This window comes from Fukomys damarensis, unplaced genomic scaffold (assembly GCF_012274545.1).
Source record: "Fukomys damarensis isolate Sample0158 unplaced genomic scaffold, DMR_v1.0_HiC HiC_scaffold_5, whole genome shotgun sequence".
NCBI classification, from domain to species: Eukaryota; Metazoa; Chordata; class Mammalia; order Rodentia; family Bathyergidae; genus Fukomys; species Fukomys damarensis.
This window is the reverse complement of record NW_022900917.1, coordinates 17918117-17940093: the sequence shown is the minus strand read 5'-3', so window position 1 is coordinate 17940093 and position 21977 is coordinate 17918117. Positions and strand designations below refer to the sequence as shown.

The 21977-nt window shown below is 39.3% G+C and overlaps 1 protein-coding gene across 3 annotated transcripts in view; it reads left to right on the top strand.

The window, feature by feature from the left end:
- Cpq (carboxypeptidase Q) overlaps positions 1–21977 on the top strand; it is a 368009-nt gene that overhangs the window by 312173 nt on the left and 33859 nt on the right. The window contains exon 7 of one of the 3 annotated variants that reach the window (XR_779292.2): positions 548–638. The exons of the other annotated variants lie outside the window; for them this stretch is intronic. The gene's annotated coding sequence lies outside the window, so the exon portion shown is untranslated. The remainder of the gene's footprint in view (positions 1–547; positions 639–21977) is intronic. 3 annotated transcript variants of the gene reach the window in all.

The following is a 21977-nucleotide window of genomic DNA, read 5'->3' as shown; positions in this document are numbered from 1 at the left end:
CAGCTCCTTTTAAAATCAATGTGACCTCCTGAGCTTTTTGTTTGTTTCAAAAATGAAAATGCACTCAAACTGAAAAAAAAGTAAGAGTGTTTGCAGAGCCACTTCTGATTTCAGAAAGCTGCTAGGGGAAATTCTTGTGGGTTCAATTCTGATAAAAGCTGGAAGCTAAGGAGACCTTAGAAATGAAAACACCTCCATGCAATCATCCTGTTCAGGCTAAGCCACCCTTTTCCAGAAATTTAAGAGTAAGGAAAATTTAAGAACGCAATTCTGTGACAAAGAAGGCGTGAGGATGAGAGTGGTTTGTGTTCCATGGGGACATTGTGTTTCTGTCTGTGCGACACCTAATTAAAACTGGGCCACTGTGCAACACTGGCCATAAGCGTCCTTCCATTTACCTCCCTTTACTCACTATTTCAAGATTTCAGATTTTAGTTTTAATTGGGAATGTGATTTGGGGGCTTGCAAAGGCCTAAGTTTAGTGTTACCTTTGTGACTTAAGGCTAAACCTTAACATCCCTATGTCTCACTTTTCTGATTTACAAAGTGAGGAGGCTAAAGATAGTACCTTGAAAGAGTTGTGTGGATTAAGCCAGATGACCCAGCACGAGGAGCCCTACTCCTGGATATTGTAAAAGGTGAGTAAGTATGTCTCTTGTTATCAGTGGTGATGCTTACTTAGTTGTTCTAGATTCCTCTTGGCACTGTAATGAACTGCCACACACTGGGTGGCTTCAAACAGCACACATATGTTCTTCTACAGGTCGAGGGGTTCAAAATCAGGTATCTACTTCAGTGGACTAAGGTTAAGGTAGGAGCAGAGAAGAGCCCTTCTGGAGAGTCCACGGGTACTACCCATTTCTTGCCTTCTTCAGCCTCTACCACAGCCTCTCCTCCATCTTCAGAGTGCATCACTGCAGTCTGCTCTCATTACTACGTGGCCTTCCTCTCTGAGTCCTTCTAGGTTTCTCTTATGCGGACCCGTAATTACTTTGAAATCACCCAGATGATCTAGTATACCTCTCAGCTCAAAATCCTTAATAACATTTTCAGAGTTCCTTATGCCAAAGAAAGATGTCAGTCATGAGATCTCGGGATGTCATTGCATAGGTGCCATTACTCAACCAACCACATTTACTAAATCAGATTTTTTTATCATTATTAAACTAATCAGCTCTGTAATGTTATAATGTCAAGTAGTAAGTGTGAACTCTGAGGACAAGAGATCTTCAGAAGCCAATGGAAAAAAATCATTTAGAGCCGGGCGTGGTGGGCATGTCTGTAATCCCAGCACTTGGGAGGCTGAGGCAGGAGGATCCCTGTGAGTTTGAGACCAGCCTGGACTGTATAGTGAGTTCCAGGTCAGTCTCAACTACATAGTGAGACCCTGTCTCAAAACACCCCCAAAAATTCATTTAGAAAAATCAAAAGTTTTTTTTTCTGTATCTTCCATTCTTCTTTTCCTCCCTATCTTTTCTTGCTCAGAAAGGAACATATAATTGAATAAAACAGAACAGAATGAATGAACCCCAAATTCAGATAAACCTGGGCTCACTTGCCAACTCCACAGCCTCATAGCTAATTGAGTCCCTTGTGGAAAATCCCACAAATGTCCTGGATGTATTCCTCAAAAGCTTTTCCTGAGACAAGAATTAGTCAGGTAGTTTATTTGCAAGGTGATCGCAGGAAGCACTGACAGGAAGTAAGAAAATGAGTGAGAATGGAAGCGGGCTACGCAACAGCCTGTTAGCAAGCAAGTAGCTCCTTAGGCCACTGACTGGCCCGGTGTAGAATATGTCTCAAAGCTAACCCACCTGAGGGGAGAATCCTTCATCCTGGGCCCAAGCCTGGACCCAAGAACATTATTTCCCACACTTCCGAGTCCTCTTTATTCAGGCCAAGAAAGCCCAGGGACTCTTGCCATGGAACACCCCAAATCCTGTAAGGAATGCTAAGTGCCACAGGACAGGAACAGGGCATTCACAGCATCTGCTGGCTGAGCTCCCTGGACTGCGGTTCCTCTGGATCTGAGGACCGTAGAACTCACCTTGCAGGGATAGTGTGAAAATTGCCCATAATTTATCAAATCACCTAGTATATTCCTGGCATATAATAATGGCTAAATAATCAGTGTCTTTTTTTTCATTAAGTTTGGTACTTTTTAGGGATACAGTACAGTTATGTTCATCATTGGGATCTTGTACCTTTACATGATGTATCTTGGTTCTTATAATCAGTGTCTTTTAAATAATGATGATATTAAAGATTTCCCTTTACTTTCTGTGCATGAGTTTAGTTTGTACTTGAGAAGATCACTCAATATTTCTAAACCCCAATTTTTGTCTCTAAATCTGAGAGAAGGGTCAATGAAACCATCTCAGTGTGAATTCTTGAGACTCATAACCTGATTCTCCATGGTCAGTTACTCATATCCTGTGACACTAGAATTTCCTTCTGGCTTCTACCACTGGTGGTGGTGAACTGATCTTTAGCTGATTTGGTCACATATGACTTGACTCGTAGGTTCTTTTGGGGTAAAAGAACAATCATGGAAGCCTTTGAAGAGGTTCTAATGTAAGGGTTGCCTTACTAACAGGTTGTAATAAGGAAAAAAAAAACTTAAATACTGTGCTATATAAAACATTCATATGTAAACATTTAATCGCAAGTAAATATACACATACACGCAGAGTTTAGGCCCTATTGTGTAAACCTGAGCATATTCCAGTTGTGCATTTTGAGGAGCACTGACCCCCTCTTGGACAAAATAGTCACTATCACGAAGATTCTGCCACCCGACAGCTAATATGAGGGACCCAGGATACCCCAGTGTTCCTGGCTGGGTGTAGGACCATTTCTGAGAGTATAGGCCTCAGGACTTTATGCTGTTGTGGGGCAGGTATGGGGAATGTCTCTGAAATATTTATGCAAACCCTCATATAATGAATACTTTTAATTTTACTAATGAGAACCTTTTTCTAACATTGAGCAGGCCAAATAACAGACTACTAATTTCATCAACAGAAATGCATTTCTGACTTTCAGTAGTCAGTTGCCAACTGTTCCTTGCAGATTGAAATATTATATACGAGAGAAAGTTGGGGTGGGTCTTTAGAATGAACATCCCTGCATCGTGCTTTCTTGATTAGCCTGCAGGCAGCTCTCAGCTTCTTCCTTAGCCATGACCACTAGTACCACAGTGCCACATGTAGACGTTGGGGGTCTTTTAAATTACAGTAAAATATACTTGACATGAAATTTACCGCTTTAACCATTTTTAAGTTCTGTGGCGTTAAGCCCATTAATATTGTTATTCATCATTATCATCCATCTACAGAACTTTTTCATCTTCCCAAACTAAAATTCTGAATGCCAAACAACTAAACCATAATTCCCCATCCCCCTCTTTACTCAGCTCTCACTTTTAGAATTTCTGTGTTGATAAATTTGACCACTTTAACCACTCTATAAATAAAATCAATCAATACTTGGCTTTTTATAGCTTGCTTATTTCACTTAGTACTGTCCAGATTCAGCGATGTGCCAGCACGTGTCTGTATTTCATTTCTTTTCTTTTAAAGGCTGAATAGTCGTCCTTGTATGTATATAATATATTTTTATCTTTTTATCAATCGACAGATATGTGAGTTGTTTTCATCTTTTGGCTATTGTAAAAAGTACCACTGAAAGGATTGGCATGGAAATATATGTTGAATCATCTTGCTGTAAAATAATAGACATAATAATCTGGCACTTTTATTAGGATCCTGAGGAACTAGGCAATTAATAAAAGCAGAATATTGCCTAATCCCTAGTATTATTGCAGTTAATTAAAATGCTTGCAATTTCTTTTGTACTTAGCACAACTGAAAGGATTGATATTATGGCAGAAAATAGTTTGAAAGTCTTGATTTGATATGGCCATTTTTATATTTCATCTCCAAAATAGCTTATAAAAATATGATTCCCTATATAGTTGTTTAATTTCCTGTACAAAGTTTGCATTCTGCAAGTCGGAAGAATTTCTACAGCTGTTTAGTGATTCTGCTGGGATTTTAAGATGTAACTGCATCAAGCATTATATGCTGGGACCTCAGCTTCTCCATCATTGAGTGGCGGACTATGCCTCCATCATACTCACCATCGGGAAGACATAGTATTTGTTTAGGTCGATAGTAACCTCCCTCTGCAAGACCATGACTGCAAAGAGTCTGCCCTGAATTCTAATGACTGCCAATGAATCTAGTAGATTGCATATCAGCACAAAGACTGGTGGGTTTAGACTCTGTGCAGCATGGATAGTTTGTTTCTTTAACTTATAAGTGTGAGTAAATGTGTTCGTAAAATTAGGAAAACCAAGGACCAGTCATGTGTTCACTTATGCTCGTGCTGTCAGAAAGTCTCTGCCCAGACTCTGGGATCTGTCTGTGACATACTGGGAAGGAGGTGGGAGTCCTAAGTGATGAGTTTTTGGATTCTGACTCTATCCCTTCCAGTGATGGACTGCACAGTGTTGGGAAAGTTGACCTTGGATTTTAATCTTACATTTATAAACTCATTTTTATTGAGCACCTACTATGTGTCAGATCCTCTGCCAGGGGATTAGGATGCATTGGTGAATGAAGCAAAGTGCCCCACTCTTGTACCACTGAGTCCTAAGTTGAACCTGATATGGTAGCCGCTAACCACGTGTGGCCATATAAATTAAAATGTAAATTTAAATTCATTGAGATTAACGAAAGTTAAGCATTCAGTTCTTTAGTGGCACTAGCCACATTTCAAGTGCTTAGTAGCTACTATATTTAACATAGAATATTTCCATCACCACAGAAATTTCTATTGAGTGATGAAATGAGAAAAAGAGATAATAAATTTGTAAAGTGTGGAATTTAGAAGATGGCAAATGCTCTGGAGTAGAGAAAAATATAGGAGTGCTGGGGGAGAGTAGGGGCAGCTTGTAGTATTAAACAGGTTGGTCAGGATGAGCTTTTCTGGGAGGTGGGGGTTAAACAGACCTGAAGGAGCTGCTGGATAACTGAGGAACAGACAAGTAAACAGACAGGACACCATGCTACATCAGGAACACACTTGATGTGTTGCAAGAATTAATGTGCAAGGAGACTGGTGTGGCTGGAGTTGAGAGGGACCAAGGGAGAAAACGATAAGAGAAGAGAGAGATCAGAGAGTGACAGTGTCTAGTGGATATAGGACTGTGAGTACTCTGAGTGGGTTTTAACACTCTGAAATGCAGAGCCACTGCAGGCTGTTGAGCAGCAGGACTTGATCTGTCATACTGGAGTGGTATAACACTTGCTTCTGTATCAAGAGCACAGTGAAAGAGAGATCTGTGAGGAGTCTATTGTAGTAGCCTAGAAAGAGATCACTGGTGCTTACTCCTGAGTTCAGCTATGTCCATTTGGTGGCAGTGGAAGTGGTGATACTTGGTCATGTCTTAGGTGTATTTTGAATGTAGAGCCAATGTGATTTCTGACAGACTAGAAGACTAAGACTTTTGGCTAAACTGTTGGAAAATGGACTTGATATAAACTGAGATGGAGACGGCTATGACCGGAACAAGTAAAAGTTTAAGTAACCTATTAGATATCCAGGTGGAGCCGTCACACCTCCTCAGAAGGAGGAGCGATCACTTGGGAATCATCAACTGTAGAGCCCTGATCTAGGTGGACCACAGGCAGTGAGAATAGAGAAGAGAAGATGCACAAGGACAGAGCCCTGGCACTTTCATCACGAAGAGGCTTGGGACAAGATAAAAGAAGGAACCAGCAGAGAGTTGGCAAAGAGAAGCCAATGTGGTAGGAAGAAAGCCAAGGATTGTGGCACCCTGGAAGCCAAGGGAAGAAAGGAAAGGAAAGGTGCCTGTGTCACATGCTGCTGAAACATCAAGTAATAGGAGGACTGGGGGCCAAGCATTGGATTTAACAGCAGCAGTATCAATAGATGGTGAAGATCAAGGGCCTGATAAGAGTATGTTTGAGAGAGAATGTGAGGGGAGCAGGTGGAGCTGCCAGCTATCAACCATTCGTTGGTGAAATTTTGCTGCAAAGGAGAAATTTTTTAAAAGGATTTGTAAGGGGCACACCCTTAATACCTAGGGGATGCAGGCCAAAATGGAGGCCTACATACAATATTTACAAATATGCAGAAGTTATACATCAAACTAAAAAACTATTAAATAAATATATTTTTCATTACAATGATGAATAAATATTAACAAATGCCTGGCAAGCCAGACTCGGATTAGACTTCTTGGGTTTGGAGTATTATGCTGTGACTTGGCACAGGGAAAGGCCTGCGCCCTTCCCTTCCAAATGCTGCCTCCAGCCCACACTGCTAGGGGCTGTGTGTATTTCCAGGCTCCCCACATTCCCACAAATGATAACACTTGAATATTTCATGAGCCTAGAAGTGTGTAATTTAGCAGTGTGGGAAGAAGAACCCAGAGAAAAGGACTATGAATAATACCGTAAAAAGGCTAAGGACAATCCGTGCAGGAGAGCTTGGGGGACCGAGTGTTTGTAGTAAGATCTAGAGATCAGGGTGCACCAGCTCTGGGGAGCACTTTTTCTTGGAGCAGCAGATGCTCACTCATGGGGCAGGTGTTCACCATCAGAACAACGGATTCACTCAGGAGCAAGGTGCTCATCCATAGGGCAAAGGAGGTCTAGAAAAGGAAAACGTTGGCCCTTTAATATGCAAAGCCAAGGACAAGGACCCTCTTGCTGACCTTCATTGCTCAGCTGATAGGGAAATGGGATTAAAAAAAAGGTGAAGGGAAATAATAATGTGTTCATTTGCTCATAAAAACAATCCAGTAGCGAGAGAAAAAACGATGATGTGGGAGGAAAAAAAAGGATGACAAAGCAATAATCTAAGTAGGCCAAAGGGAAGAACCTCTCTTGCGTAAGTATGGAGACTTGCTCCAGATAGAAGCTGGGATAATTTTACAGTAGTAAGACAGAAGGCAAAAGAGGTGGGTGCTGATGTGGTAAGGAAGTGGATGTGGTGGGGAAGACGGGGAAATTATCTTCTGATTCATCAATGCTGATTAAGAATGACTTGGCACAGTGCTGCACCAGGTCAAAGTTGATTTTTTTTTTAGGCAATTTCTATTTGTCCCACTCATAACTCATTGTTTGTTGAATATATTAAAATTTATACATCACATTATTTAACTCCTTCCCTGGCACAATTTCTCCACGAAGAAGTTGAAGCAAAAAGACACAATATGTCAAGAGAAACAGAGCTGTGGAATAGTAGAAACAGTTTTGCTGCTGCTTCCTCCCCATTTATGGTACACCAAGCTGCTGTTTCTGGCCTTTCCATTATATTTCTTGATATAGGAGTCTGGGAACCTCACAAATAAGAATTCTGATCATTGAAGCCTCAAGGAATTATTTCCATTTTTTGAAAAAAAATCAATAAAGAACTGGAAAGATGAATAAAAAGAAAACAGTTTCTCTGTTTTCACAACTATTGTGTCAAAACGTGATTTTTTTTTTTTCAGATACTGAAATTGACGACATTTTGGGTCCTTTGCCTATACAATCACTTTCCATGCAGCCATGTGATTTCAGCAGTTTCTGATCTTAGTCCACCTGGAAGGAAAGATGTAGGTGGTGGTGTGGAGATGAAGCACTGATGTAAGCCTCCTCGAGTGTGAAATATGGATAAAAACCATGCTTGTATTTCTCATGGAGACTTGGCTGAGATAAACTTTAAGACATATCCTGGAGAATGTTCAACTTCACAGAACACAAGGGGTCGAACATAGTGAATATTGCAGGAGAAAGAGAAACTTGGTAAAGGGTTACTGCGCCAGTTTTCAAAAGGACTTCAGCCTACGCCTCTCTCCCACCTTACACATTTTGTGCCACACCCTTAGTAACTCCAAACTGCAGAACTGCCAGTCATGGCCATTCAGCCCTTGTCTGCAGACCTGATTATTCATCTTTTTGTGGGGCTGCTCTCTTGCAGACTTCTTGAGCCGTAAGACGCCCTTCTCTGATCAGTGTCACCTTCTATAAGCCTGATCCTCTTCTTCTTTTCTTTTTTCTCATTAAGGTTATTGGTACATTTTAGATGTACAGTACAGTTACATTCATCATTGGGATCTTGGACCTTTACATGACAGGTCTTGGTTCTCATTTTTTCCCCTTGTCCCTGTCCTCCCTTCACTCCCTTCATCCTCCCCTATTTACAAAGACTTTATTTCCATTTCTTCATTTTCTCATATTTTTTCTTTTCCCTTATTTCCTTTCCCCTACTCTTCCCACCTCCCCTACATCTTTAGCCCTTTTCTTCCTATTTCACATTGTCAATTATACCATTAGGATCTTATTTACAATTATAATTTTTAACACCAGAGAAACTATTCGGTATTTACACATTTGACTTATTTATTTCACTTAGGAGCATATCCTCAATATGCATCCATTTTCCTAAGCATGACTCTAATTTCTCATTCTTTATGGCTGAGTAGTATTCCATTTTATAGAAAAACCACATCTTCATAATCCAGTTTCCAACTGATGGGCAGATGGGCTTTTTCCAAGTTTTACTATTATAAACTGTGTCACTATAAACATGGGTGTGCATATATCACTGTGGTATGATTCTTTTAATTCTTTTGGAAAGATACCCAGCAGAGCTATGACTGGGTCAAATGGAACCTCTAATCCTAGTTATTTGAGGTACCTCTATATTGATTTCCATAGTGGTTGCACCAGTCTGTACTCCCACCAACAATGGAGAGTGGTTCCTTTCTCCCCACAACCCCGCCAACATTTGTTATCGGTTGATTTCTTGATAGCAGCCATTCTTTGTGGGGTGAGGTGGGATCTCAGTGTTGTTTTCACCTGCATCTCTCGAATGACCAGTGATGTGGAACATTTTTTCGTGCATTTACTTGCTGCTTTTACTTATTTGTCTGAGAAATGTCTGTTCATTTCAGATGCCCACTTTTTATCTGGTCTTTTTATTTGGGGGGAGCTAGTTTTTTTGAGTTCTTTATATATTCTAGATAAGAGTCCTTTGTCTCAGAAGCAGCTGATAAAATTTTTTCCCACATTGTAGGTTGTCTCTTAGTTCTGTTGATGGTTTCTTTTGTAGTGCAGAAGCTTTTTAATAAGATGAGATCCCAGTTGTTGATTCTTTCTGCTAGTTCCTGTGCTACTGAGGATTTGTTCATAAAGTCTTTTCCTATGCCAATGCCTTCAAGAGTCCTGCTTAACTTATCTTGCAGCAAGTTCAGTGTCTCTTTTTTAATATTTAGATCTTTAATCCACTTGGATTTTATTTTAGTGCTTGGTGAAAAATAAGGGTCTAGTTTTAATCTTTGGCAGGTTGTGATCCAGTTTTTCCAACACCATTTATTAAAGAGTCTATATTTCCTCCAGTGACTCACTGAGAGAGAAATTAGGGAAACAATTCCTTTCACAATAGCGTCCAAAAAAATGAAGTATCTAGGAATCAATCTAATGAAAGAAGCAAAAGACCTCTACACTGAAAACTACAGCACTCTGAAAAAAAGAGATAGAAGAGGATATAATAAAATGGAAAGATATCCCTTCCTCCTGGGTGGGACAAATCAATATAGTGAAAATAGCCATACTACCAAAACTGCTATACAGATTTAATGCAATGCTGACTGAAATTCCAAGAGTATATTTCACAGAACTAGAAAAAATTATCCAGAAATTCATATGGAACCAGAAGAGACCTAGAATATTAAAAGCCATTCTAGGCAACAGAGACATGGCAGTGGGTATAACAATTCCCTATTTAAAAATATACTACAAAGCCACTGTGATAAAAACAGCACGGTACTGGCAAAGAAACAGACCTGAGGATCCTTGGAATAGATTTGAAGAAACAAAAACAACTCCAAATTTACTCAGCTACCTCGTCTTTGATAAAGGATTTTGCTTCTTAATCCATTCTGCCAGTCTATTTCTCTTGATTGGTGAATTGAGGCCATTGATATTGATGGTTATAACTGACATGTATTGACCTATTATTATCATGCTGTTGTCCTTTTGTTGACTTTTAATCCTCCCTTTTGTTTCTTGCCTTGCTTATTTGATTTGATTTGTTGGTCTCATGGTGTTGTGACCTTCATTGTCATTTTCTAGGATATTGTTTAGAATTCCTTGTAGTGCTAGTGTGGTATTCATGAAGTTTCTTAGGTGTTCTTGGTCATGGAAGTATCTTATTTCCATGTCCATTTTGAAAGAGTTTTGCACAATACATCAGTCTAGGTTGGAGGTTGTTTTCTTTTAGGACTCGAAATACCTCACTCCAGGCTCTCCCTGACCTGAAGGTTTGTGTTGAAAAGTCTGCTGTGATTCTGATGGGCTTTCCTTTGCATGTGATTTGTTTCTTTTCTCTTACTGCTTATAGTATTTTGTTCTTCTGGTGGGTTTCTGGGATCTTGATTATTATATGTCTAGGGGTAGATTTTTTTTTAATCATATCTAGTTGGAATCCTGTATGCCTCACTTATCTGTATGTCAAATTCTTCCCCTCTGTTTGGGAAGTTTTCTGTCATTAATTCTGTGAACAGCTTTTTAAATCATTTCTATTTTCTCTTGCTATTTCTTGGTTTCCTATCAGTCTTATGTTATTTTTCTTTGCATCATCTAGGAGTTGTTGGATCAATTTCTCATGATCCCTTACTGATTTTAAGAGACCTCTCTTTTCATGGTCACTGACTGTAATCCTATCTTCTATATCTGAAATTCTATCTTCATATTCATTTATCCTACTGCAAATACTTTCAATAGAGTTTTTAATCTCCTGGTTATCTGTTTGAATCTGATTCATGGATTCCATTTCTTGCCTATGTTGAACATTCATGATTTCCATTTCTTTCTTATGCTGGGCCTTCATGGCTTCTATTATGGTCCTGAGATCATCTATTTTTTTGTCAGTTTCTGTTATAGAGTCTCTAATCATGTCTTTCATTGTGCTCACTATCTCTGTAGTTATCTGGGAGATTATTTCTGTTTTGAATTTTTCTAGATCCTGATTGATCTGTTTTGTTACTTCCTGTGCTATGAGTTCAGGGTGTCCTGGTGGTTCACTATAAGGCTTTTCAACCTCATTTGCCCTAGAGTTTGCCATTGGTGAACTGGAAGTCTGTCTGTGTGTCTTGCTTAAGGGTTTTCTCATTGTTAGTTTTGTTGTTGGTTTAATTCCTGGGTTATTACTTAAATATTTTTTTTCTTAAATCATTTTTAAGCAACAGTTGTGCTTTAGCTTTTGAGTCTCTAATGACTCATAGATGCTCTCATTTTCATAATATCAGAAAAGACAACTCATTAAATCAATCACAACCCTTTAACCCAGTTGTTACAGTCAGCAACACAATAGTATCAAGCACAACTTACAAATTGACCATTTCTGTTAGTCATTACTCTATCACCTTTAAACCATGTGAATTAAATCAAAATCAAGGAACATTTTGAGGATATACTCCTAAGTGAAATAAATAAATCACACACATGTGTAAATATCAAATAGTTTCTCTGGTGTGAAAAACTATAATAGTACACAAGATCCTAATGAGATAATTAACAATGTGAAATATGAAGAGAAGGGCTAGAGGTGCAGGGAAAGTGGGAAGGGTAGGGGAAAGGGAATAAGGGAAAAGAAAAAAATATGAGAAAATGAAAAAATGGAAATAAAGTGTTTGTTAATGGGAAGGGGAGGAGGGGGTGAAGGGAAGGCAGGGAGAAGGGGAAAAAATGAGAACCAAGTCCTGTCATGTAAAGGTACAAGATACCAATAATGAATGTAATTGTACTATATACCTAAAATGTACCAATAAGCTCAATAAAAAGAAAAAAATTCAAGGAGCAGCCCAAAATATGTTTACAGTGAATAAACTCTTCAATATAGCATCTTCACCCTTTAGGATGGGGGCTTAGACAGTTAGGATGAGAGCAGTAGATAGGTAAAAGAATTGGAGATGGTTTCTAGTGAAGCCAGAGGACACAGCATGACCACACAAACTAGGAAACTGTTGAAGACAAGAGGGAAAGGCAGAGTGCAAGAATAAAGATAAGAATATAACAACAATAATAGGGTCTCACTTTCCTTTGAAACTATTGACCCTTGAGTGAAGGAAAGTGAGAGAAGAAAAGATAATAAAGAAAAAATAAAAAAATAATAAAAGAAGAAATCTGAGTTAAGAACAGAAAAGGAGATGAAGAACAATATGGGGGAGCAAGAGACTGAGTTGTAAAAAGAAGACAGAAAAAAAGAATTTGCAGAGTGGAATGAGGAAAAGAAAGAAGAAAAAGAATTTGAAGGGCCTCTTTCAGACTATATCTCCACTGTTATAATAGACAATGTGTGCAGCCATATGCAGAACTAACTCCTTTAGTCTCAGCGAGCTGATGGCTGACCCCTGAGATTCAGGCCAAATTTGGGCTGCAAGGCCCAAATTGAGCTCCTTGACCTCCTACAGGGTGGAACTCTGCAAGATTCTACTGCAGGTTCCCTCTGCCACACCTAGAGCTATGTTTAGCCAATCATTGGACTAATCTACTATCTGCATCCATGCTCCAGTTACATCCTCAAAGCCCTATCTATAAGCCCATGAGGCTTTGAGGTGTCATCTAGATACAAGCTATAACATAATAGTCTACCAGAACTTTACCCTATGAATGACCTCTTCTCTTCCACTATAATTCTGTGCATGCTGCAAACAAATGTTTTTATTTTAAATTTTTAAAAACTGTTTTTAGATGTTTTAACTGATACATAAAATAGTACAAATTCCTGGGATACAATGATATTTCAGTCTCTGTATACATTTTTCAGTGTTCAAGTTAGAGCAAATATATCTGTCTCCTGAAACATTTAGCATCAAAATAATCAAAACATCCTCTTTTGTTTTGTTGCTGTCATTTGTTTTGATTTCCTAAGATTTTCACTTCCCTTAAATTATTCTATTTCCTTTCCTTGTTTGGGAAAATCCTGTGGGATATGCAGTCAGTGCTCCTGGCTCCTATGATCCATTGCTCTTATGAACCCACCTACCTTTGTGGTCTTAATTCTATACAGGCCTACCTAAGACTCATGATGCACCTCCCCAGCTTCCCACTTTCTGTCACTCCCCACCTTTCTCCAAAGGTTAGGGAGTCACCTTTATCAAAGCAACACTTTCTATAAAGCCATGCTGTCCTTTTATGCAATTCTTTTTTGTTGTTTTCTTTAAATTAATTTTATTAGTACATTCTAGGTATACATATATAAATAATGGCATTCATCATTGGAAATTTGTACCTTTACATAATATATCTTGGTTCTTAATTTTTCCCCATCGCTCTGCCTTCCCTTCAACCCCTTCACCCCTCCCTATTTACAGACTTTGTTTCCAGTTTTCCATTTTCTCATATTTATTCCATTCCCTTCTTTTCTTTCCTTTATTGCTCCCACTTCCCCATCCCCTTTGCCCCTTTTCTTCCTATTTCACATTATCTATTATACCTTTTAGTCCTTATTTATACTTTCAGTTTCTCACACTAGAGAAACTACTTGGTATTTACACATGCATGTTGTATTTACTTCACTTAAAAGTATCAGCTCAGTGTGCATCCATTGGCTATAAATGTCTCTAATTTCTCATTTTTTATGGCTGAGTTGTACTACATTTTATTTAAAAACACATTTTCTTGGGCTGGGGATTTAGCTCAGCAGTTCGGTGGCCTGCCTTGCAAGCGCAAGGACCCAAGTTCAATCCCCGGTACCAAAAAAAAAAAAAAAAAAAAAAAAAAAAAAAAAACCAATAAAACACATTTTCTTTATCCAGTCTCCAGTTGATGGGCAATTGAGCTGTTTCCATGTTTTAGCTATTACAACCTCTGCTCTTATAAATATGGGTGCACATATATCTCTGTTGTATGATTCTTTTACTTCTTTGGCGAAGATACCCAGCAGGGGAATAGCTGGGTCATATGGGACTTTCCATCCTAGTTCTTTGATTATATCCATAATGATTTCCACAGTGGTTGCACCAGTCTACACTCTCTCCAGCAGTAGAGAAGGGTTCCTTTTTCCCCCACAGCCCCAGCAGCATTAGTAATTGGTTGATTTCATGATAACAGCCGTTTGTGGGGGGGGGTGAGGTGGACTCCCAGTGTTGTTTTCATTTGCATCTCTCAAATGACCAGTGATGTTGAACATTTTTTCATATTCATTTTCTATTTCTACTTCTTTGTCTGAGAATTGTCTGTTCATGTCAGATGCCCATTTTTCAATTGGTTCTTTAAACTTGGGAGGTCTGATTTTTTTAAGTTCTTTATGTATTCTAGATAGTATTCCTCTTTGTCTGAGGAACAGCTGGTGAAAATTTTTTCCAACATTTTGCATTGTCTCTTCATACTATTGGTGGTGCTGTGCAGAAGCTTTTTAAGAACAAGAGATCCCACTTGTTGATTGTTTCTGCTAGTTCACAGGCAACTGAGGTTTAGTCCACAAAATCTTATCCTACACCAATATCTTCAAGATTTCTACCTAACCTCTCTTCCAGCCAGTTTAGTGTTTCTGTTTTAATATTTAGATCTTTAATCCATTTTGATTTTAGTTTAGTGCATGGTGAGAGATATAGATCTAATCTTTGGCAAGTTGAAACCCAGTTTTTCCAGCACCATTTATTAAAGAGACTATCTTTCCTCTAGTGAGGGTGTTTGGCTACTTTGTTGAAGATGATGTGGCTGAGTGTATATGAAGTTGCTTCTGCATCTTTTAATCTGTTCCAATAGTCCTTAGGTCTGTTTCTTTGCCAGTACCATGCTGTTTTATCACAGTAGCTTTGTATTATAGTTTCAAGTTGGGGACTGTGATACCCCCTGACTTGTCTCTATTGCCTAGAATTGCTCTTGCTATTCTTCATGTCCCCTTGTTCCAAATGAATTTTTGGATTGTTTTCTCAAGGTCTGTGAAGTATGCTGCTGGGATTTCAATTGGGATTGCACTGAATCTATATAGCACTTTTGGAAGTATGACCATTTTCACTATGTTTGTTCTTCCTACTGAGGAACAAGAAATGTCTTTCCATTTTCTGATATCCTCTTCAAACTCTTTTTTCGGAGTGTATAGTTTTCAAAGTAGAGGTCTTTGATTTCTTTCATTAGGTTGATTCCTAAGTATGTTAATTTTGGGGAATTGCCTGCCCCATTTCTCTCTCAGAGTCTGTTGTTCCTATATGGGAAAGCTATTGATTTTTGTGTGCTGACCTTGTATCTAGCTATTTTATTGAATTTGGTTATTAAATCTAAAAGACTTTTGGTCTTTAGACTTTGGGGTCTTCTAAATTCAATATCATGTTGTATGCAAATAATGATAATTTGATAATAATGATAATTCATTTCCTATCTTTATTGATTTAATTTCTTTTGCTTATTTAATTACTGTGGCTAATGTTTCCAAAGCCATATTGAACAGGAGTGGTGATAGTGGACATCCTTGTCTTGTTCCTGATTTTAGTGTGAAGGATTTCAGTTTTTGACCATTTAGGATGATAGTGGCTGTTGGTTTTTCATAGGTGGCTTTTATCAGATTGAGGTAGAGACTGTCTATTCCAATTTTTTGGAGGGTTTTTATCATGGATGTGTTGGATTTTCTCAAACACTTTTTCCTGCATCTATTGAGATGATCATAGGGTTTTTACCCTAGGCTCTATTAATATAGTGTATTACATTAGTTGATTTGCATATTTTGAATCATCCCTACATCCCTGAGATGAATCCAACCTGGTCGGGGTATATGATCTTCTTGATGATCTTCTGCATTCTATTTGCCAGTATCTTATTAAGGATTTTTGCATCTATGTTCATTAGTGAGACTGACCTGTAGTTCTCTTTTTTGGTTGGGTTTTTCTCTGCTTTGGAGATCAAGGAGATGCTTGCTTCCAGAAATGAATTCAGGAGTATTGCTTCCCTTACAATTTCATTGAAAAGTTTAAACATTGGTGGCAATAGTTCCTCTCTAAATGTCTTGTAGAATTCAGCAGTGAAGCCATCAGAGCCCAGACCTTTTTTAGTTGATGTTTTTAATTATGTTTTCAATATTGTTGATTGATATAGGGCTATTTAGAATTATTAGATCTTCTTAGTTCAACTTCAGTAATTCATGTGTATCTAGGAATCTGTCTGTTTTTTTCTATGTTTTCCAATGGTGTATAGGTTCTCAAAGTAGGTATTGATGATCCTCTAGATTTCTACTGGGCCTATTGTAATTTCATCCTTTTCATTCCTATATGCATGGATTTGAGCCTTTTCTTTCCTTTTTTGATAAGGTTGGCTAAGGGTTTGCCAATTTTGCTTATTTTTCAAAGAACCAACTCTTTACTTCACTGAATTTTTTCCCCCTATTAGGGATCAGACTTGGGACCTTGTGCTTATGAGGCAGTTGGCAGAATCACTGAGCTAAATTCCCAGCCCTTGCTTCATTAAATTTTTGTATCATTCTCTTAGTCTCCCTTGCATTGATTTTTTTTTTTTGCTCTGATCTTTATAATTTCCTCCCCTTATATAAGCTTTGGGTTTGTCCTGCTATTCTTTTTCTAGAAGGTGGAGGTTCAGAATCAGGTTGTTTAATTGATCTTGTTCTGTTTTCCTAATATGTGTATTCACTGCTATGAATTTCCTTTGTAAAGCTGCTTTCATTGTATCCCATAGATTCTGATATGCTATGTTGACATTGTCATTTAATTGTAGAAACTGTCTGGCTTCTTCTTTAATTTCCTCTGTGACCCATTGGTTATTCAGAAGTGTGTTGTTCCATTTCCATGTGTTTATGAAATTTTTGCAGTTTCTTTTGCTATTGATCTCCAATTTCATCACACTATGGTCAGATAATATACAGAGGATAACTTCAGTTCCTTTATACTTACTTAAATATGTCCTATGAGCAAGTATGTGGGCCTGTGTACAGCTGAAAAGAATGTGTGTCTTGATTTTGTAAACATCTGTTAAGTTCATTTGTTCAAGAATTTAATTGAGTTCTAGTATTTCATTATTTATTATTTGTATAGTTGATCTATCTACTTGTGAGAAAGGGGTATTGAGGTCCCTCACTCCTATTGTATTAGTGCTTATTTGATTTTTCATGTCCATTAGTATCTGTTTTATATAGTTAAACACACTAGTGTTTGGTGGATATATATTCATGGTTGTCATCTTTTCCTCTTGGATTACTACCTTTATAAGAATGTAGTATCCTTTATTGTTTCTCTTAATCAGTGCTGGTTTGAAATTCATTTGATCTGTAAATAGGATAGCTACTCCTGCTTTTTTTTGGGGGGGGGCTCCTGTCATATGGAATATTGTTTTCCACCCTTTAACTATCAGTCTGTGAGTTTCTTTTTGAATTAAGTATGTTTCTTATATGCAGCATATTGTTCAATCTTGACTCTTGACCCATTCTGCCAGTCCGTTTCTTTTGATTGGTAAATTGAGACCATTAACATTGACAGTTATAACTGATATGTATTGACTTATCCTTATCATGACTTTTTCTTTTCGTTGGGTTCTCCTTCTTTTCATTTAATTTCTTGTCATGCCTAATAGATTCATTCTGCTGGGCTTCCTGGGGTTGTGATCCACATTGTCTTTTCCTAGGATATTGTTTAAAATTTTTTGTAGTTCTGGTTTGGTATTCGTGAAGTTTCTCAGGTGCTCTTTGTCATGAAAGTATCTTATTTCTCCATCAATGTTGAAAGATAGTTTTGCAGGGTACATCAATCTTGGTTGGAGATTGTTTTCCTTTAGGGCTTGAAATAAGTTACTCCATCACTTCTCAGCCTTTTGGCTAAGATCAAGTGTGAAATATATTACTCCAAGATCTTCTTGCCTTGTGGGTTTGTTTTGAGAAGTCTGCTGTGATTCTGATAGGCTTTCCTTTGTATGTGATTTGTTTCTTTTCTCTAAGTGCTTGTATAATTATGTCCTTCTGTTAGGTTTCTAGAATCTTATCTATTGTATGCCTATGTGTAGATTTTTTTATTGTGGCTAGTTGGAGTCCTATATGTCTCACTTATCTGTATGTCAAGTTCTTTTCCTCTACTTGGGAAGTTTTCTGCCCTTACTTGTGTGAACAGTTTTTTTATGTTGTCTGCACTCTCTCCTGTTTCTTCATTGACTTATGTTATTCTTCTTTGAGTCATCTAGCAGCTGCTGGATTAATTTTTCATGGTCCCTTACTATTTCTAAGAAAATTTTCTTTTCCTGGTCACTAATTGCAATCCGGTCTTCTATATCTGAAATTCAGTCCTCACATTGGTTCCTTCTGCTGCATAGACTTTCAGTGGAGTTTTAATCTCATGGAAATCTGTTTTATGGATTCTGTTTGTTTCTTATGTTGGAATTCTATCATGTTCCTCAGCTTCTCTATTTTTTAAAGTCTGTGTATGCTCTAGATTTATTAATCATGTCTTGCACTATGGGCACAATCTCTGTTGCTATCTGAGATATTGTTTCTGATTTCATTTTTCCCAGATCTGCTTTCACTGCCAGTTCAGGGAGTCCAGGTGGTTGTGTATCAGATTGTTCTATCTCATTACCCTTTGGGGTTTCCTTAGGTGATCTGGAAGTCTGATTTTGAGACTTGTTTATGTGTCTTCTCATTTCAACAGATACAGCCTGTTGTGCCTTCGTTGAGTGCTCACCCAATGAGTGGTCTTCAATTTTCAGCAAGCCACCAAGAGGCTTTTTCTCTGCTGCTCACCAGTGCAGCAATTCCTGTGTTCAGAATTATTGCCTTCTGAATCCCTAAGCTGACATGTTTTCTGGGTGGGCTCTTAGCTGGGGCCTGTGCATCCTTGGGATGATATCTAGGCATCCTTCTGGCTAGGGCCTGTCCCCCATGTAGCTATTGTCTTGGAGTGCCTTTGGCTGAAGGCTTTGCACCCCAGTCTTTGGTTTCTTAGCAGATTTCTGGCTAAGGTCTCTGCACACTTACTGATAATATTGGGTGTGCCTCTGGCCATTGTTTGTGAGCATATGCAGCTCTTTTCCAGATGGGCCCTTGGCTTGGGCCTGTGTGCCCAAGAGGCTGGGCTCAGAATGGCATCCTCGCTGGACCTGCCTGAAACTGCACTGCTTCTGGTCCACACTGCTGCTAGCTAAGATCTGCATGCACTTACTGATGGAATTGGAGCAGGCCTCTGACTGTTGCTTGTGTGCCTATGCAGCTCTTTTCATGGCAGGACTCTGGCTTAGGCCTATGTGCCCAAGAGGCTGGGGTCAGGGCAGGGCCCTGGCTGGGTCTGCCTGCAGCTGTATCGCTCTGCTCCACACCACCACTCTGCTGGATCTGCATGCACTTCTGTTTGTTTCATTTTTACTTGGATATGATTGACATACAGCAAAGCATCGCCAGCTTGATAATTTTTTTGTTTAACCACCACTCAAATCATTTCTGGCACCCCTAGCCATCTTCATTCTACTTCCATCAACCCCAACCTTGCCCAGAGGCGATCCTTGCTGACTTCTCTCTTAGGGCTCAGCTTTGCCCATGTTCACACTTTGTACAAATGGAATCACATATGGGGTGTTGTGTTTCCTTGGCACAACTTCCTGTTGCATTTATCAGTAGTTTAGTTTTTTTGACTGCGGAGTATCATTACATTCTATACACATACTACAATGTGTTTATCCAACTTCCTCTTAAGTATACATTTCTCTCTTTTCTCAGTTTTTGGCATTTGTACATAAATTACCATGTATATTCTGATACAAGATTTTCCTGGACATATGCTTTATTTATTTTTTCCCTGGGAAAATATATAGGAGTGGGATTGCTGAATCATAGGGTAGATGTGTATTTAACTTTGTAAGAAACTGCCAAGCTGCTTTCCAAAGTGGCTTTTACCCATTTTCATTCCTCACATTCCTGCCAGCAGCATATGTAGGTTCCAGGTGCTCCACATCTGTCTCTTACATTTTGCTCCTTCTCTTTGACCCTACTGTCCTGTGTTCTTACAGGGCCCCCCCCCGTCCCCGTTGGGGCTCCTGAAGACCACAGTTGGGCCCCTGCCATCGACAGCCTTTCTTAGAGCTGGGTCCCACCACATCTGCACAGAATCACACATTAATGTGAGGCCAGAGAAGCAGCCAAGGGCTGGGGAATCCTGTACAGACAGCCCAGTGGCCCAGGAAAATCAATATAATCTGACTTACCCGGCAGTGTGTTACAATATTGCAGCTTGAACCAGGCTCCTGTGGCCATTTGTTATAGTCTTCAGGAAAGGCCTTTTATCAGATTCATAGCAGCAAGTGATACAAATTATTGGATTTCTTTTCCAACATAAAAAATAGCTATTTGCAGCCTTTTGAAGTAGGGTAAATGAGCCATTGATCTGACCTGTGGAACACTGCAGGGTATTTTTGTACTGTCTTAATTTCCAATACTCTATGACTGGAGCTCTCTACCTAGACTGGTCTTATCCTCATTTCCTGGGCATCCCTTGCCTGTTTCCTCCTCCACACCTTTTCCCACAGTTGGGGGAAATTGTAACTTGGAATGTGCTCTCTGTTTTCCACCTGGAAGCTAAATCTTCAAGGCCTAGCACAAATGCAAGTATCTTTATGGCACTTTCCCAGCTGCTTTGCCATTGAAGGACCATTCTCTTGTGAGTGGTTATGACCTTCCCCTGATGGAATTCAGCCCCCGTCCTAGCTTCAGGGCAGAAGAGAGCTGCCTAAGTAACAAGTGCACCCCAGATGGCTGTGACCTTGTTCCACAGGGTCAACTGCTATGCAGGCTTTTTTTATGCCTACTGCTCAAAACAAGCCCCTCTACTTCTAGTTGGCACTGTCTATCTCCTAGCATCATCTTGAAGCAATAAATTGCTTCAGACCATGTTTCACCACTCATTGGTCTGTGGAGAGCTGGGGTTGCAGTCAAGAGAACGTATTCAAGGGCTCAGTCCTTCAGGCATGCAAAAGGCACTGAGTAACAGGGCTCTGTCTAATGCTGGTTACACAGATTGCTCATTTTCACAGGGAAACAGAAGTGTTCAGCTTAAGTTTGGCAAACATCTTGAACAAAGCTAGAGAGGGGGTCTGACACCTCCACACCCCCACCCCTACTTTTCTTTGCTCTTGTTTTTAAAACAACCAGTACCTTGCCTGTGCCCTCATAGGTTCTGGACAGCCACCGCAGATGTCTTCCTGAAATACAGCCCCAGAAAACAGTCTGCACTTTACATGCCATTGTCTCCACTCCTCCAGAAAATTTTCCTCCAGAAAATTCTTCATCTTTAGCTCCAGAAAATGGGAGCTGGAGTATCTACAAATCCTACTTTCTTCTGCTTCTGTATTCTGCCCTGTGAGTTATGGAACTCTACTCTCTGCCCTTCTCCCATTATTATTAATTATTTACATTATGGTAGGAATTGAAGTCCAACAGCATCTGTAGTAGAATCAGAGGCTACTTTGGGGTGTGATGGTTACAAGGAGATCCAAGCACACAGAGGTGACTACAAACAGTACCCTGATTGCCATCTTTGTAAGGGTGCAAGGGCTGTGGGGACACTGGAGAGGGCCTCTGAGTCCAGGCTGGGGTCCTGAAAAGGCTTCAGAAAAGGGCTGAGACTGAAGCATGTAGACATGGTCAGAAGTCAGTTGACAGACATGGAGGAGGATGCTTCAGACAGAGGACATACATGGGAACATCCAGAAACTGTGAGGGTGGCACAGGAAGGGCCTGAAGAAGTTGGTGTGTTGGGAGAGCAGAATGTAAGAAAGAGCAGTGAACATAAAACTGAACAGAAAAGCAAGGGTACAGATGGTCCTTGACTTACAAATTTCAACTTTCAGTGATGCGAAACAGCGTTCATCAGTAGAAGCTGTGCTTTGAATTCTGTATCTCTTTCAGGCTAGGAGGCTGGGAATCTGATATTTTCTTTCTCTCTGTGTGTGTGTGTGTGTGTGTGTGTGTGTGTGTGT